Genomic DNA, 18854 nt, shown 5'->3' on the forward strand with positions numbered 1-18854 from the left:
CCTCCGTCCCGGGACTCCACGATGTTGTTGCGATTAATCGCGGGCGGGCAGAAAAGCAATTAGTGTTGGATTGAGAACCGGCTTGGTATGTGTTTTGAAATCTTTTTTTTGGGATAGCACAAAACCGTACGCAGGTGGAACTCAGAGCTGCTAATGTCAGGATGACACAATCAATTTGCGTACATTTGTGGGGGTTTATTTTGCCCTCAATTTGGTGGTTAGGGCCTATTGTAACAATAATGTCATCATGTTTTAATTTTCGCACCATTTTATTTGTGCCTCTTGAATTTGCCTCGTTATATGAATTTTTAAACGTTCCTTAAAGAGCCCTTTTTTTTTTGTTTTGTTTTTTTGGGCCAGTTTTTGCCTTTTGCTCCAGGATTAAATGTAACCCATTTGTACAATAATTTCACAATCCAATGTCAGATTTTTTGTTTTAATTTATTGCTCAAACAAAAAAATAATAATTTAAATATTGGGGACATCTTTTTTGGCCAAAGATATGTTCCAAAATCAAACAAATTGGCCCAACATAACTGTTGACATAAACATACAACCAAAAAATAATAACATTTCACAAGAAAGGAGAGGGAAGTTTTGACCAGAAAGGAATATGAGCCAAGCACAGAAGGATTGTGGGAAAAGTCACCATTGCTGTCACCGTTTTTTCACCCGTTTGGATGGGGGAGGGAGGGCGCCAGACCGGGTCCGGGATGTCATCGGGCTGGCCTGTCCAGAGGCAGATGTTGTGGCCTCTGGACTAGGCACAGGGCTAGGCACATTTGGAGGATTGGCTGATGTTGTGCCAGAGGTGGAGGATCCTGATGTTCCGGCAGGAAGGGAGGTCTGCTCCACCATGTGCTGGCGAACGAGCTGCTCCAGGGCAATGGCGATGCGGATGTTGGCCCTGGTATTTTCCGCCAGGGCCTGACCAATGGTCACGTTGGCCGCAGCATTTTGCTCCAGGGCCTCAGCCACCCGTACCAGACTGGCGTCCATCCTCTGCAGAATCTCCGTATGGAAATCCGATTTGAAATTGAGTTCTGTGAGGAGGGCCACTGCCTGCGAGGGGGATTGCCCTGGACTGGCTTCTGCAGGGTCCTCAGCCGGATGTACTGGTTCCTCCCCTGCAGAGCCAGCAGAAATTCGGCGGCCAAGGCTCCCCTCTGGAGCAGACTCATCCGCCTGTGTCTCTGTTAGGAAAAAAGAGAAATGCCTCACATTAAAATCTACATATTGGCCCAATAACATTTCTGAGTTGATGACATCAAAAGATTTACCTGGGCCAACATGAGGAGCCGCAAAGTCTGGCATGTCCGTATCCATGTTGGACACGCCAAACACCTCCACAGGCTGCACACACCCCTGTGCCAGCTCTTCTAAATCCGTCAACTCCAATGACACAGGGGTGGGACCCCCACCTGTCCCCCTTGCATGCCTAGCCCTGTCCGCGAGTTTTTGCTTTAGGCGATATTTGAAGTCGCCCCATCTGTGGGAAAAAATGGAAGCCATTATCCTTTGGTTTAAAATGGTGTTTGTTTTTAGGGGGGGCAAGGGTTTACTTACAGCCGTTTTACATCCCGGGCTAGACGGACATAATCACCCACCCTATTGACAGTAACGGCTACCTCTTCCCACATTCTCCACTTCTGGCTTAGACTCATATTCCTGTCTGCCTGTGGCAGGATGTCCACACACTTCTGGATCAAAACCTCCATCTCCTTTCTTGTGAAATGGGGCTGCCTTTTTTTTTTGGCTGCTTTGGCCGGAATACTGGGCCCAGCAGCCTCTTCCATGTCATCCTCCTCACCTATTTGTGTAAATTTTTCGAATTCACAAAATCACAACTTGCCCAATCTTATGTTTCAAATTAATCATTGATACAAAATGCATGAAAGACTTACCGCCTGACTCTTGGGCATTGTTTCCCTGGTCTGTCGCCATGTCTGAGGTCCAAACAAGAAATACACCAGAATTTGAATGTGTTTTCGTGACGTATTTATACATGCGTCCTTATTTTGCGGCCGCATCATTGATTGTGCGTCCCTATGATCCCTCCTTAATTTGTGCGGGAAACGAAACACTATTTATGGCTTGGTGTGTCTCTAGTCGAGGTGGCGTTTTTGGATTGTTGGAGGTTACCTTGGCTGGAGTTTATTGATTGCGTAGAAAGGAGTTGTCGGTTGGAGATTCTTTTGTTGGTTAAATTTGCGTTTTTATTTTCCGTTCTCTTTGTTGGTTTATATTTTTGGGACCTCGTTTCTTGATTTGGTAAGTTTTGTGAAGTCTAACTTTTGATCAATTGTTGTTTCATTTTGTTTTTGTTTTTTTTAAGTTTTGGATCCATAATTTCTTCTATTTTAGTTTTTGATTATTTTCGAACCAAAACACCTTTTGATTTGGACTCTTATATATTTGCTCTTGGTAAGTCCATTTTTTATCTTGTATTTGCGAACTAATTAGCGCATTTTTACTACTTACTCTTGTGACTTGTATTTGCAAACTAATTTGCGCATTTTTACTACTTACTCTTGTGACTTGTATTTGCAAACTAATTTGCGCATTTTTACTACTTACTCTTGTGACTTGTATTTGCGAACTAATTTGCGCATTTTTAAATGCTTAATAATCATTTTATCTTTTTTGAGGTTTCCCTTTCGCTTTTTGTGCAAACATTTCAACCCATTTTGATGTACTGTGTGAAATGTCATTTTGCTGTTTTGCAAAATGTGTGTTTTGCATATTTTAAGTTTGGTCTAGCACAAAAATTCGAAACAAAAATGCACAGAGTGAAATGTGTCAAATAATTTTTGAGTTTAATTTCAGTTTGGACGTATCATGACAATACCCCGGCATGTAAGCAGCAATGGATGGTATCATCAAGCTGAGTTGCTTTAATTTACTTTTGGGGTGGGTCAAAAGCCTTACATTGAAATCTTTGAATTTCAGGTAGATCTGGGGCGGATTGTTCTGGCCATGCTCCCGGAAGCCAACCAACCTCAATCTCGTCCCAGGCGTAGGCATCGTAGGCATGCAAGGCCCCAGATATTTCGAACACGTGTCACCCTTTTTGGAATGCCCGATGATGAGGTTTTAAGACGCTACCGTCTACCTCCCAAAATCATCATAGACACTCTCTCATTAATAGAAAGTGATCTTGAGCGGCAAATTGACAGTCCAACAGCAATACCACCACTTACGCAATTTATGGCGGTGTTACATTTCTGTGCCTCAGGATCGTTTCAAACAACGGTGGGAATAGTGGCGGGCATCTCCCAATCCTCCTTTTCCCGGATCCTGAGGGCAGTGATGGAGGCACTTTTCAAGCACCTCCATCATTTTATTCAAATGCCTTTGGATATGGGTGCCCTTAGTGTGGCCAAGGCCAATTTTTACCAAATAGCTGGCTTCCCACACATCATAGGGGTTGTGGATGGTACTCACATACCACTTCAGCCTCCAGCATGGCTGGAGGCCATATTTCGAAACAGGAAACACTATCACTCCCTGAATGTAATGGTGGTATGTGATGCCTCCCTCCAGATCCTGTCCCTGAATGCTAAATTACCCGGAAGTGCACAGGACTCCTTCGTCATCCGGCAATCAGGGATATGGCACAAATTAAACAACCTACAAGCTGGTGATGCGTGGCTTCTGGGTAAGTGGAGACCTTTAGTACATAACAATGTTAAGCTTGATACACAGTGTTCCTGATGTTGTCTATTCTTTTTCACAGGAGACAGTGGATATCCTTGCATGTCCTGGCTGCTCACTCCTTATTTGGCTCCCACACCAGGCCCACAAAGTGCATATAATTCCGCACTTACAGCCACCAGGCAAGTGGTGGAGCGCTGTATCGGCCTTTTAAAAGGCCGATTCAGATGCCTCCACCGCTCTGGTGGCGAGCTCATGTATTTGCCGGATATGGTGTCGAAAATTGTGGTCCTGTGTGGGATATTTCACAACATCGCCATAAGGAGTGGTGTCCCAATGCAGCCAGAGGATGCCTTACCTGAGGATGGCCCCCCCGAGGTTGGTCGGAGGTCAGTATGTGGGGGGGCCATACGCGATGATGTGGTGGCCAGATTTTTTAGGTAAGTTTTTACAAAACAACAGTGTCTATACCTAATGTGTTTGGGTTTGTTTGCAAACCTCTAATTTTTTGTTGTTTTTTTCACCATCTTCTGTTTTTTCACATAATCTTTGGCACTCCAACGCTCACTACTTCCTGCTACCCTTACCAAACCTGGATCTGGACATTTTGGGAATATATTATGGAACCCATATCGCAACGCCATGTTTGTGGAATCATGTTGGCATGGTCCTTCCTCAGAGACCAGTTCTTGATTTGTTGTTTTTGGTTTGTTTTTGTTTGGTATGTGTTGTATTTGAGATTATCACTGTGTGTTTTTTTGTGAGTGACCACTTTGATTTATCAGTTATGTTGTAAATAACTGTTTGTAGAGTGAAATGTTCTTCCTTTTTTTGGATGTTACCAGCAAGTGTAACCAGGTTCACACACGGTACATTTGACTAAGGGGTAATCCAGTACTGTCGCCAGTTGAGCTAAAATGAAATATGTTTTCAGGTTCAAAACCCACACCAAAAGGAAGCCTGTACAATCATTTGGCTTTGTAAGAGTGGCCTAAGCAGCTTGCACACCAACTAGGAACCTGTAAAATGTAGAAATATCTAAATGACACTACACCCAAAAAGGGAAATGACATTGTGACTGTTATGTGTTTCTTGTGGCTGTTTTACATACAAATACAAAACACAATCTTACTTTAAAAAAATGTAAATCCTTGCAGGAACAGTCTACTTATGTCAGGGTAAACAATCTTTGGGTTTCAAAAAACGAATTAGCCGGAACGTATGTTTGAAAAATACAATTTAATTGGAAAAAAACCAACCAAAAAAAAAACTATTGGCGAAGGATGCCGGACAGACGGTCAAGGGCCACGAGCACCCCAATTATATGTTGGCGCATCTGGGCCACACAGTCTTGGACTTCTTGACAACGCCTCTGTTCCTCTGTGGGTGAGAAAAGTGTGTGGATTAATACAACAATAGGGAAACCACATTAGAAATTTTAAAATACAATGAAATCACTCCCAAAAAAAAAAAAAAAAAAAAATTTGGGGCCTGCAAAAAATACAAGGCCTATGTACAAATTCCCCCTGGTGTGATATGTGTATGTTGAAATCAGCAGGAACAGGTAAAGGCAATCTGCTAAATCCACAAAAGTCGACCCAAAAACCCCGAATAAAGGAACGACACATGATTACATACAGTTTGTGCTTTAAAAAAAGGCGAAAGAAAAACATACCGGTTGACAAAACGGCAGCTCCGGAAGTCCCACCATCGTCCTCCTCGGAGGACCCTCCATTCCCCAAAGATCGGGGCGGGGTTATTACGGACTCCGGGGAGGGGGTAATTGGAAGAGGGGTGGTTGGAGGAGAGGGGGAAGTGGGACGGAGGGGAAGGAGGCCCGACATTTCCGGGCGAGGGTCTTGGAAGGCTGGGGAGGAGTGGGGAATAGGGGAATTATTGGGGGTGGAGTGTTGGCTGGGGGTTGGGGAGAGTGGGCGTGACCGCCGTCTGGCCGGACGGTGACGGCGTAGTCTTGGCTGTCCCTCTAAAAGATGTCAAACAAATTGTGGTTAGTTTCAGCACAAATCCTGGCCAAAAAACAATTTAAAATCACCCCCCACCAACAAAAAACATGCAAATATGAGGAGAATGAATAATTATGAAATAGAGGGAAAACATGGCCATGCAAATATGAGGAGAATGAATACTTATGAAATAGAGGGAAAACATGGCCATGCAAATATGAGGAGAATGAATAATTATGAAATAGAGGGAAAACATGGCCATGCAAATATGAGGAGAATGAATAATTATGAAATAGAGGGAAAACATGGCCATGCAAATATGAGGAGAATGAATAATTATGAAATAGAGGGAAAACATGGCCATGCAAATATGAGGAGAATGAATAATTATGAAAGAGAGGGAAAACATGGTCATGCAAATATGAGGAGAATAAATAAATAGGACAGACATGAAAACATGCACACGCAGTTTGGGCCACAAAGACAAACATGAAAAACAAAATACATAAAACTTACTTTCTGAAATCTGCATGCGAAAGCATGCCAGCAAGCGGGGCGTTCGCCGTTGCAGGTCCGACCACCTGCGCTCCAGCTGGCCGATGTTGCGGCGTGAGCCGAAGGAGCGCAGGCGGGCCCGTGCCTCCGCATATGCGGAACGCTTCTGCCGGTTGCTGATGGGTGGAGGCTGGCTGGTGATACGCCTATCTATCACCTCCGTTAGCACCAGCAGCTCGCGCTTGGTGAATGCGGAGGCTCTCATGATGGCAATGGTGTTTTTCCTAAAATTCATTTTTGATAAAGTGGCCAAAAAATTTCTGATTGGCTAATGTATTTGGGAAATTAACAGGAGCAATTCTATTGGTTAGTGTATGAGTCATGTGTTCGACAGGGCCAGAAATCTCTGGAGAGTTATGATAGGCTTGATGCAGTGACATGCGTAAGCAAATTTAAATAAAGAAATGAACCCCGGAAAATATGCGGGGATCCAAAGCAATAGAACAATTGTTTAATAATGGGTAACATGTTTATTGAGCAATAAAAGCGAATGTTTAAGCCGTACGTATTCTGCGGGAAAACACAAACACGGACAAGAGTAAAGTTTCTAGCTAATTGATACATTGATTGGCATGATACGGTTGATGGAGGTAGGCAGAATAAAGGAGCAGGTAATCGACATCTGACAAGGCCACTTCCGGTTTATACTTGTGCGTGCGTTCCCTTCAAGCCATTTTGGGGATGTACGCTCGCTATTTCGCACGCTCGTTAGTTTGAGGAGGGGTCGTCTGAGTTTGGGGAGGATTTTTAGATGCGTTCGAAAATACGAGCGAGCCCTTGAATTTAAATATTTTTGTATGTACGCCTAACGTACGTTCGCCCGCTTGCGAGTGGGTCTGAATCAGGCCCATAGTATCAATATAGACTGATGAACATGAGGCTATGTTACACAGGGTGGGATTTATATACATATATACACATGTATATTAATATATCTACGTATAGATGTAAGCTAGAAAATGATTGGTTATATAATTTACCACAAATATCAGAGAGCTGAAGATGGAAACGCTGCGGATAAAATGACAATAAATGATACTAAATGAAATTAAAAATAAAATAATAAAATAAATATAAAAATAAAGTAAAAACCATAATAAAACATTACATTATCACATTGTTCACATTCTATTGAAGAAGGGGGTGATTCAACTAGTGTATAAAAAAAATAAAATGTAGTAGAAGGGGAATAAAAGGATACAAGAGGGAATATATGAGTGTGAAAACGATTACAGATGGCATGCATCTGGAGTATTGATAACTATAAAGTGATCAGAATTCCAATTCTACACTCTCATTCAGTCCATCTGGAATATGGTCTGAAGGGAGTGTATCCAAAAGGCTTCTCTTGCGTATAATCTACGATATCGATCACCCCCTCTTTGTGTGGGTGGTGCTTGTTCAATCACGGTAGCCTGGAGTAGTGTAGGGTCAGAGGAGTGTGTCTGAGAAAAATGATTAGAAACACTATGTTTTAAAATCTGATTTAGGATATTTCTATGATGATCTAAAAATCGGATTTTACATTTTCTGGTCGTTCTCCCTACATATTGTTTCTTACAGGGACAGGTGAGTAAATAGATCACAAAATCTGTGTCACAATTGAGAAATGTCTCAATGGGAAACTGTTGTCCAGAGCGGCTAGATATGAAGTTCTTCTGTCTACGAGTAATGTATTGGCATGTGATACACCTAACATGATTACATTTAAAGCATCCTACTGGTTTGGGTATTGTTAAAAATGTTTGTATAGAATCATTCTTAGCTAACTTCGGCTCAAAATGACTGGAAACTAATTTCTTTTGAAGATTGTATGCTCGTTTGAAGATGACAACTGGTCTTTCTTTCATTACTTTACAAACTATTGTTTGGCCACTTGTCACTCTGAAACTGGCAACATGTTTTGTGACTATACATCCTGTTTCAGCTATACTACTACAGTAAATCACGGACTCCTATAGATCTTAGTGTGGCTCATTACCACCTATAGGATTTTTTACTGTGTATATACTTATTATATTGTCATATTTTATAGAATTACACTCAAGAATAGCAATTGCTATATTTAACCTTTATTTGATGAGTAGTAGACTATGCATCTATAGATATTTTATGTATAAACTGTTTAATAAATACTTCTATACTGAATTCTACACGGCGCTACACTTCTGTTTTTCTCTCCCTGCTGTATATTGTGGGTTGCAGAACCCACTGCGAGAGCTGCCGATTTGAATTCAGGATAATATTATTGGAAAACCAGTGCACCTTTTCTCTTCTATTTACCGAATGTTGGAATTGGTATTGAATTTTAGATATGTTGCTGTGTTATGCCTGTCAAGCATCACTATGTTTTATTTTATGTTGTATTATTTGTTACATGTTTTAAAATGGTAAATTAATAAAATACTACTCAATTACAAAAAAAAACACTTATCTAGCACCTTCTTGAAGATAATAGCTAGAATTTGATGGGTTGCTATTGGCAGCTATGGGCAACATCTCCACTTCTAAAATCCAGCACTTTAGTAAATATACCCCTATGTCTCTGTGTGCGCAGTATCAGCTCCTGCAAATCATGACTGCTTATGGGGACATGCCCTCTGTACATTATCTGTACATTATCTGCTGCAAGAGGCTCAAGTGGTTTTACAAACCGAACCCAGCGACAAAAATCCAGCTGTTGTGGCTGCTCAGTGTGGCCACGGAGAGACTGTTACATTGTTACTCGAATCCATGCCATGTAAAAGTAAATGAAAATACATTATTGGTTGGTAAAATGTATATGTACATGAAGACTTTTAGTTACCATGGGCAACTTCCCAGCTTGTCCACTCTTTAAGAGGCTTGATACATTAAGATCTTGTATTCAGTGAAGCAGTTCTTCATCAGACAGACTCTTCTGGACATTCCATTTATTGCACAGATGGTAATGCATATACATCCTCAATTAGTTTTGATATAAACAATATAAATCCACGAGACACTATTTATACCCGAACCCGGTTATCAGTGATGATAAAGTTGTGCTATAATTCTCGCAGAGGGCATCCTGGTAACCACTTAGCTTAGGTCACCTCACCCGGGTACTTGGTGGTGAGTGGTGACTACTTTGTCAGAGTACAAACCCCACAACCTAGAGACGCGTTGGACGCTGACATTCTGTGTTTGTGTAGCCGAGGCCAGTTTCATTACTCTCCATTCTGTTGCAGATTAACTGGTCTATTTAATAACATTTCACAACATTTATCAGGTATTAAACCACAAAGAAACCACTGGTTTCTGCACTGTATCTGTTTTTTCCACATCCTGGAGCCACCGCTATACTGCGCAATCACAACGGCGGTGATCTCAATGAACGAAAGTCAGCAAAATGTACTGACAAAAAATATGATTCATAATAAAGAGACCCCTTTTCCCCATACACTCATTCTTGTTTGTTTGCATAGCATTGTATGGTGAAGTCATATTGTATTTGCACATGTTCTTGTCTGTTTATTTCCTCAGTTTTACCACTCTCGTTCATCACATTACTACAATAAATATACTATACTTCAGTTTCTTACTTATAGTTTGGCTTATTTTAAAGTAATATAGAAGAAGAACAACTGCACAGGTTATTTCATTGGATTATTATGTGAAGATGTGCTACCTGCTACCATAGTATATATAATCCATAAGGCAGAAAAAGGGTAGTTGCACGCTGCACTGGTCAAGATGAAATAGAAAACAGAACTTCTATGGATGACTAATAAAATAATAGAAATCTCCACAAAACAAACCCATAAAATGGATGTTTTATGGGTTTTCCTGTTCTTTGGCATATTGGAAAATCGGAAAGACTATCGGTCTGTCAGACAACACACTCTCCCCAGGATATTGAGAAGCAGGGACAGAACAATATACTTATGTGTATATTAGGACTACTTACCTCTGCTTGCCTCTACCAATTCATCATTCTCTGCTGGACAGCTGGTTCTCTGAACCTTCAGATCTGTAAAGGTGAAACAGTTTGATGTCTGGTGGTAAACAAACGGTGAATGAACATCTGTACTAGAGCGTATTGGTGGCTGATGCCAGGAAGAGAGACCAATGGGTCTGACCCAGATAAATATCATACTGCGGATCTGTGTAACTTAGGCCACTCAACATTGTTCAGCAGTCGGCCCACAAGGGCCCTGGACAAGAGCTAGAGTCTGGAATTGGATGATCCAGTTTTGCAATCTTTGGCCAGAATAATTCAGATGACTTAGTGCCACCATCTGAGGTTTTGGTGAAGCATGCAGGACATGCGAAGTTGGGAAAAGACCATTCAAAGTCATTAGAAAGTTACAATCTCCTTTGATCAGAATTTATGTTTGGATCTCCAGTATGCCGGCATGGATGCAGAGCATTCTGGGGCATTACATGCCTTGCAGTGTCTGCAGTCTTGCAACAGGATGCTCATTAAGCTCTGTTACTGCAGTATTTGGTGTAGCATGCAGGGAGAAACAAAGCCTCAACCAGTATGGATGTCAGTTGAACAAGGCCGGGGACTGACTCACCGCTAGATGATCTGAGGTCGCCTTATGCTCTAAGTAAAACACATTTCAGTGTTAAAACAATGAGGGGGAAATGTATCAAACCTACAAGAGAGATGAAGTGGAGAAGTTACCCAAAACAACCAATCACCTTCTGTCATTTCATAAACTATACTAGATAAATGACAGCTGGAAGCTGAGTGATTGCTATGGGGAACTTCTCCACTTTATCTTTATCAAAGGTTTGATACATCTCCCCTGGAAGGAGTGACAGCAGCTGACATGGAGGAGCAGCACTTGGCAGCTTCTTATCTATGGAGCTGCCGGTTGCTGCTCCTCCATGTTAAGGATGAGGGGCGGGATGCACTATGCAGAAAAATATGGTCAAACCTCAGAAAATATCATTTTCCAAGGTTTGACCACATTTCCCATATGCACCAAGCCCAATAGGCAACTCCATCTTTATCTGGTGTGGCCTATTAGAAGCCTATGAGCTTCTTTTTAGAGTTTTCCCCGAGGGATCCAATAGTATCCCTCCCAGGGTCCCCTGCGCCTCGCGCATGTGCAGAGGAACTCCCAGGTCATAGACCCAGAAGTCCCCACACTGCAAAGGAAAGCTGTGATAGGGAGAGTTCTTTGCTTAACTCATCATGCGTACAGCGTTACTAACCACCGATATGCGTGCGATGATTGGCGGGATGCATCGCATCCAAAACCCAATGCTTGATACATCATGATCTAGGTGAGTGTGTGGCACGGAGCTAATATGCCGCAGCAAAGCATCACATTCCCAGTGTGACAGAGTAGCTGTTAGGTGTTACACCCCGCCCAAGGAAAGAACAGGAGTGACACGGCAGCAGAAGAGGTGTTCGCCATTTTCTTTCTCCTTATCAACCATTAGTGGTCACCAATTAGAAGCCTGTCATAATACAGAACATTATTAATACTGTCTGTTGTGCTACTGCTGGGTATATTTTACTGTTAAGGTGCGTATCCACTATGCGACCCAGGGAAGACATCGTAATCGTACCGTCGTTCCCCATCCTCTGCAGTGCCTACACTGAATGATTAATCGTTCAGTGTAGGCACCCTGCATCATCCCCAAACATGGCCAATCTGTCATTATCGACAGATTGACTGGCATGTTCGGGCGATGATTGATGTCGGAAACGACCAGCAGGAGTGCGCACCGCTGGTCGTTTCCGACATTTTACTGCCTGATTCAAGCACAATTAATGGACGACTTAACGATAACTATGTCGTTATCGCTCAGTCGTCCATTAATATCTGCTAGTGGATGTGCGCCTTTAGACATATTACTGGGCATCATTGCTGTGCCTGTATTCTATTAATGGTCATTTTGGTTAGCATAATTGTTGCTATGCGTTTTAGTCCTAAAAGGCATATACTGTATGGAGAGGTGGCCCTATGTCCAGCTGGTGTCCCTCACTTACATGTGTATAACTTGCATGCTTCATTCTGCATAAGTAGTTTTATGGGTCGCATGTGCAAGTTATGTTAACTCAAAAATGGCTTTGTTTGTATTGTGCAGGCACTGATAAACATAGCTCTTGTTCCAGCCAGGCATTGGATAAATCCAACTCTAAGTTATACTCTTAAAGTGTTTCAAAAGCAAAGAACAAAGTATTACTTGAATACACAGAAAAAAGTTATTGATAAAAAATGATTTAGTAAAGCTCATGTAAAGTAATGTCACCCTACTTATTGTCCTTCAAAAGGCGACATTGTCCCTCCTCAATTTCATCATCATCTCTTCTCGGTGTGCAGTATAATAATCCATCATCTGGGGGAAAAACATAATAATCTACTCTGTGTTTCAATAGTGATTAAGGCAATTACAACACAACTCACCTTAAATAGGTGAGAAGTAGCTTTAATAAATGTGAAACAATAGTTCCCCTTTCATCAACTCAGACATGCTTTGCGACAATGAAAAAGAAAAAAGTACATGTGTGATCTGTGGTATTAATTATAGATACAATAGGGAACCACACACCTATTTATTTATACAATTCAGGCATCCATTGTTCAAAGAGGAAATTCTTTTATATCTGATAAACTTATAGGGCAGCACGGATAGTGTCAAGGTTAGCATTACTGCATCTAAAAAAACAACTGGTAGTTTAAAGGGCTCTCAACAAAAAAATAACCCTATTATGTAAGTAAAAGAAATGGGTGGAGAAGGAAATCGCTGACACACCATTTTTATATAAAATAAAAAAACATTTATTGATAGCTTTCCTCAATGACAGGATATTACCAGCTATTTAGCAATTATTACTGAGCCAAAGTAATGTGAAAAAGCATACAATTACCATTTATAAAAACAGGTCAGGAAAAATACTCAAAGAATATTTGCTGTTTTATATTATACCTTCAAAAGATAATAATAACCTCTTGATATTTATAACCACAAGATCCTTATTATTGCAGAACCCTTGACAGACTATTATCTATGAGTAACAATCACAGCTGTAATCTCTTTAAAAAATACACATAGTAGCAACAGGTTCAATTTGTAACTGTTTCACAGTGATCGATATTCTTCTACTAGTTGTTACACAAATAGCAATCTAAAAAAGTGGATTCTTGTGTAACAGCCCTTTTGTACAGTGTGGGGTTATTCTGCTTATTTTATCCGCACCATCCTTTATCTTCAATTTAAAGCACAGTCTTTAGGCATTTTATTCCAAAGAAAAGCAAATATTAACTCTTTTCACAACAATTTTTAAATCACAGCACACAGTCAGATTCCCCAGCTGATTCCAATCACACTGCACAGCCGTTTTTTTCCACATGGATCTCCACACTCAATTTAAAATATAGGGATCTATTTACTAAGCAGTGTTAGGAGACAGAGTGAAAAGTGATAAGGTGCCAGCCAATCCACTCCCAACTGTCATTTTTCAAACACAGCCTGTGAGATGGCACTTCGGAGCTGACAGGCTGACACCTTATCACTTTTCACTCTGTTTCCTAACACTGCTTAGTAAATAGACCCCATAGTCTTTTAGAAGAAAATAACGTGAGTCCTTAGTACTCGTTAATGAAGCAGTGAATGTCTGCTTAAGTAAAAATCATGGCCATATAATATATATATATATATATATATATATATATATATAGTTAGTTTACCACTTCCTCCTCCTGTTGGTTAGGGCTGGTGGTTAACCCCCTTTAGGGATTCTCTCTCCCCTCTGCTGAGAATTTCCCTGTCCTCAGGTTATCAAACAGTTACCTCCAGACCTCAAGTATCCGGACCAGGAACCAGTTGGCTATCCATCAACTACACCCACCGAGGACTGACTACGGCTGCTGAGAGTTCCCTGGAGTTGGTACCACTCTGATAGGACAGGATCAGATCCCGGGCTGGGTGAATTTCTATTGATTGATGTGCTATTGTCAAGAATTTTTAATGTACGAGTTTTTAATTTCTATTTGATATACAGAAATGTTTTTTATATACTACCCTATGAGTTTTCTCTGTTTGCCCCTGGTGCTGGGCTATACTCTGAAGTTGTTGAACCAAATGAAGAGTCAGTTCTGAATTGTCATACCTCCAAGCAAAACTACATTGAGATAAGCTTACCATTTTATATCAAATGTACACACATTACTTCCATTTATTCCTTTTAAATTCTAAAAATACTACACTATTAGCGCCCTCTTGTCTTGTTGTTGTATTTTCATTCTAGATCCATTGCAGGCAAGGATTGCACAAGAGGAGCAGCTTATTTTTAATTTTGGACTGATATTACGGTTACAATATTAGCGCATTGAGGGTTTGTTTTTGTTGCGCTATATATATATATATATATATATATATATATATATAGAGAGAGAGACAGAGAGACAGAGAGAGAGAGAGAGAGAGAGAGAGAGAGAGAGAGAGAGAGAGAGAGAGAGAGAGAAAGAGAATAATTTCCAAAGGAAGGATGCACTCTCTGTATTAAAATTTTATGCACAATTTATTTATCTTTAGAACATCCATGTTGTACGGAAGAAATCAATATTCATGGTCGACGTTTCGGTACACAACTGTACCTTTCTCAAGACCTCAGTTCAACAAGTCACACATGGTATTTCATAGAGAAATGATGAAACAACATCTGTGAAACATAAAAGAAATAAACAATGATCTGTCTATCAGGCTCCCATCTGTCAACAGTGATTAAATCAATCACTATAACCCACTCCTATTGTGTTACAACACCTAAGTGACACTTCATGGGTTAATATCCCACATCTGAGTGGTACATGCAAAGTAAATATATAATGTAATATAGTATAATACACCCTCGGTCAGCCAACACACACCAAGCTAGTGAGCCAATAAGTATGCACCACACGCGTGTATTTACTTCAATGCGACAGTGTCATAAATGTCTAAAAAAATGACTGCAAGATGGAATGGAATAATCCATGAGTGCATAACATCATGCATGTAAGAACCACCCTGTGATGATTAAGTTTGTACCTGTGTGCATATAAGAATTATATGGCAGCGCTGGTATCTAGGTCCAAAGGAGACATCAGGACCTAAAATATGGCAAATACCAAGTTGTAATGTATGGCTAATAAGCCATCAATAGACACTGAGTCAGATGTACATCAATGGGCTTACCTGGTGTGTGGTAGCTGATAGAGACTCGGCAGGGGCAGCAGCGTCTCGCGTGTGCATGTGTGCACACGCTGTCACCGAGCACTGGTGTGGGATCAAACCTGCTCGCGGCTATATGCCGCTGAACCGGAAGCACGTGAAGACCATGCTTCCGTTTCCTAGTTCTCTCTGAGCAGCAAGCCGACCATGGTAACTAAGCAACGGTCGGAGCTTGTGTGAGCATTATCAGCGCTGCTATTAATTATAGCCATGCTGATAAATAATGACAGGACAGGAACCTGATATGACCGACAAAGGTGTAAATACAAATTGACTTAAACAAAATAAGTAAATAAACATCAGCAAATCATCCAATACCATTATTATTGCCATGCATTTAATATGTTAATATGTACATAAAAAGACAAAACGCAAGTGAAAAACTAGATCTACCATAATATAATGGCAATTAATTGTAACCCCAATGGCTGACCTTATAGAAAGACATTTAGGGGATTGTGTTCATTTAAACCTTTCGGCATTACAGTATCCAGACTGTGGATCCAATAGCATTCCCTACATTTCAAACCTAAGAGTCTATCACATCCTTGCTGTGGGGGAATCCAATCGATAAGTTTGCATCTTAATGATGCCGCCTGATGTTTCTTTTCCTAAAAATGCCTGGCGACAGGTTTGTGGCTTTTACCAGTCTGCAGTGCCGCCCTAATTGAGGCACGATGATTGGCTATCCTATCCCTAAAGCGTCGTGCTGTAAGGCCTACATAATACAGACCACAAGGGAAGATAAGTATGTATATTAGATGGTCCAATGCACAATGTAGCCTATACTTAATAGCTATATTTCTACCTGTATGTGGATGCGGGAAATTGGGTCCAATTATCATAGAAGAACAAGTGATACAATTTCCGCATGAATAGCTGCCTGGTCTTGACAGGAAGAGTTCAGAAACCTCGCTCTTTTTATTGGGGTACAAAGTGGGCCTCATTAACATTTGCCGTAAATTGGGACCTCTTCGATAGGCCATCATGGGTGGTGCCATCTTTTGAAACGGTAATGTTCTGTCGCTTTGTAGAATCGGCCAAAACTTCTTGATCGATTTCTCAGTGTATTTAGCTTGACCACCGTATGTCGTGGTATAAATCAGACGTGTGTCATCTTCACTAGATGACGATGGTTTCTCCAATGGGGTAGTGAAGATCTGTTTAGCCTTGTGTAGGCATCTATGTAAGGTGGCTTGATGATAACCCCTCTCACGGAATCTCATCATCATTTCTTCCAACTGAAGTTCTCTCATTTCAGACGAGGTATTGATACGCATACCTCTAAGGTATTGTGATACCGGAAGATTTTCTTTCAAGGCAACTGGATGGTGGCTTGAAGGTAGTAATGCCAAATTCCGGTCAGTAGGCTTCCTAAATAGTGCAGTAGTGAGTTTACCTTCACACAGGCTAATGGTTACATCCAAAAAATTAATGGAATGACTGTCAATTTCAGACGTGAACCGTATCGGTGTATCAAGTGCGTTCAAATCTACGGTCATTTGATTAAAGTCTTCTAAGGAATCTTGCCAGATGAGGAAAATGTTGTCTATGAAACGAACGAAAAACATTATATTTTCTATGATAATTGTACCCAATTTCCCGCATCCACATACACGTAGAAAAATAGCTATTAATTATAGGCTACATTGTGCATTGGACCATCTAATATACATACTATCTGCCCTTGTGGTCTGAATTATGTAGGCCTTACAGCACGACGCTTTAGGAATAGGATGGCCAATCATCGTGCCTCAATTATGGCGGCACTGCAGACCGGTAAAAGCCACAAACCTGTCGCCAGGCATTTTTAGGAAAAGAAACATCAGGCACCATCATTAAGATGCAAACATATCGATTGGATTCCCCCACAGCAAGGATGTGATAGACTCTTAGGTTTGAAATGTAGGGAATGCTATTGGATCCACAGTCTGGATACTGTAATGCCGAAAGGTTTAAATGAACACAATCCCCTAAATGTCTTTCTATAAGGTCAGCCATTGGGGTTACAATTAATTGCCATTATATTATGGTAGATCTAGTTTTTCACTTGCGTTTTGTCTTTTTATGTACATATTAACATATTAAATGCATGGCAATAATAATGGTATTGGATGATTTGCTGATGTTTATTTACTTATTTTGTTTAAGTCAATTTGTATTTACACCTTTGTCGGTCATATCAGGTTCCTGTCCTGTCATTATTTATCAGCATGGCTATAATTAATAGCAGCGCTGATATTGCTCACACAAGCTCCGACCGTTGCTTAGTTACCATGGTCGGCTTGCTGCTCAGAGAGAACTAGGAAACGGAAGCATGGTCTTCACGTGCTTCCGGTTCAGCGGCATATAGCCGCGAGCAGGTTTGATCCCACACCAGCGCTCGGTGACAGCGTGTGCACACATGCACACACGAGACGCTGCTGCCCCTGCCGAGTCTCTATCAGCTACCACACACCAGGTAAGCCCATTGATGTACATCTGACTCAGTGTCTATTGATGGCTTATTAGCCATACATTACAACTTGGTATTTGCCATATTTTAGGTCCTAATGTCTCCTTTGGACCTAGATACCAGCGCTGCCATATAATTCTTATATGCACACAGGTACAAACTTAATCATCACGGGGTGGTGCTTACATGCATGTTGTTATGCACTCATGGATTATTCCATTTCATCTTCCAGTCAATTTTTTAGACATTTATGACACTGTCGCATTTAAGTAAATACACGCGTGTGGTGCATACTTATTGGCTCACTAACTTGGTGTGCGCTGGCTGACCGAGGGTGTATTAAACTATATTACATTATATATTTACTTTGCATGTACCACTCAGATGTGGGATATTAACCCATGAAGTGTCACTTAGGTGTTGTAACACAATAGGAGTGGGTTATAGTGATTGATTTAATCACTGTTGACAGATGGGAGCCTGATAGACAGATCATTGTTTATTTCTTTTATGTTTCACAGATGTTGTTTCATCATTTCTCTATGAAATACCATGTATGACTTGTCGAACTGAGGTCTTGAGAAAGGTACAGTTGTGTACCGAAACGTCGACCATGAATATTGATTTCTTCCGTACAACATGGATGTTCTAAAGATAAATAAATTGTGCATAAAATTTTAATACAGAGTGCATCCTTCCTTTGGAAATTCTTCTCTATGTGTGGACTCACATGTCCGTGGAGGCACCCTGACATTGTCATTTTTTGCCGTGAGTGCGGGACTATCTTGGAATATTAGGAGTATTACTGAAAATCATCAGTGCATACTTCTTTCTGATACCCGGCCATATATATATGTATAAGAATGCTGTGAACAAGAAATATACATGGAATCAGTCGACTGAGAGAGATGTTCTTTCTTTCGTATTATGTTCCAATGTTGTTTTCATTTGTTCTGTTTGTACCTTTTTATATTTTATTTGTTGTACATATTTTGACAAAACATTAAGAAAAAATGTTTTCTTTGTAT

Source organism: Taudactylus pleione, unplaced genomic scaffold (genome assembly GCF_031769625.1).
Source record: "Taudactylus pleione unplaced genomic scaffold, aTauple2 ptg000556l, whole genome shotgun sequence".
Taxonomy (NCBI): Eukaryota; Metazoa; Chordata; class Amphibia; order Anura; family Myobatrachidae; genus Taudactylus; species Taudactylus pleione.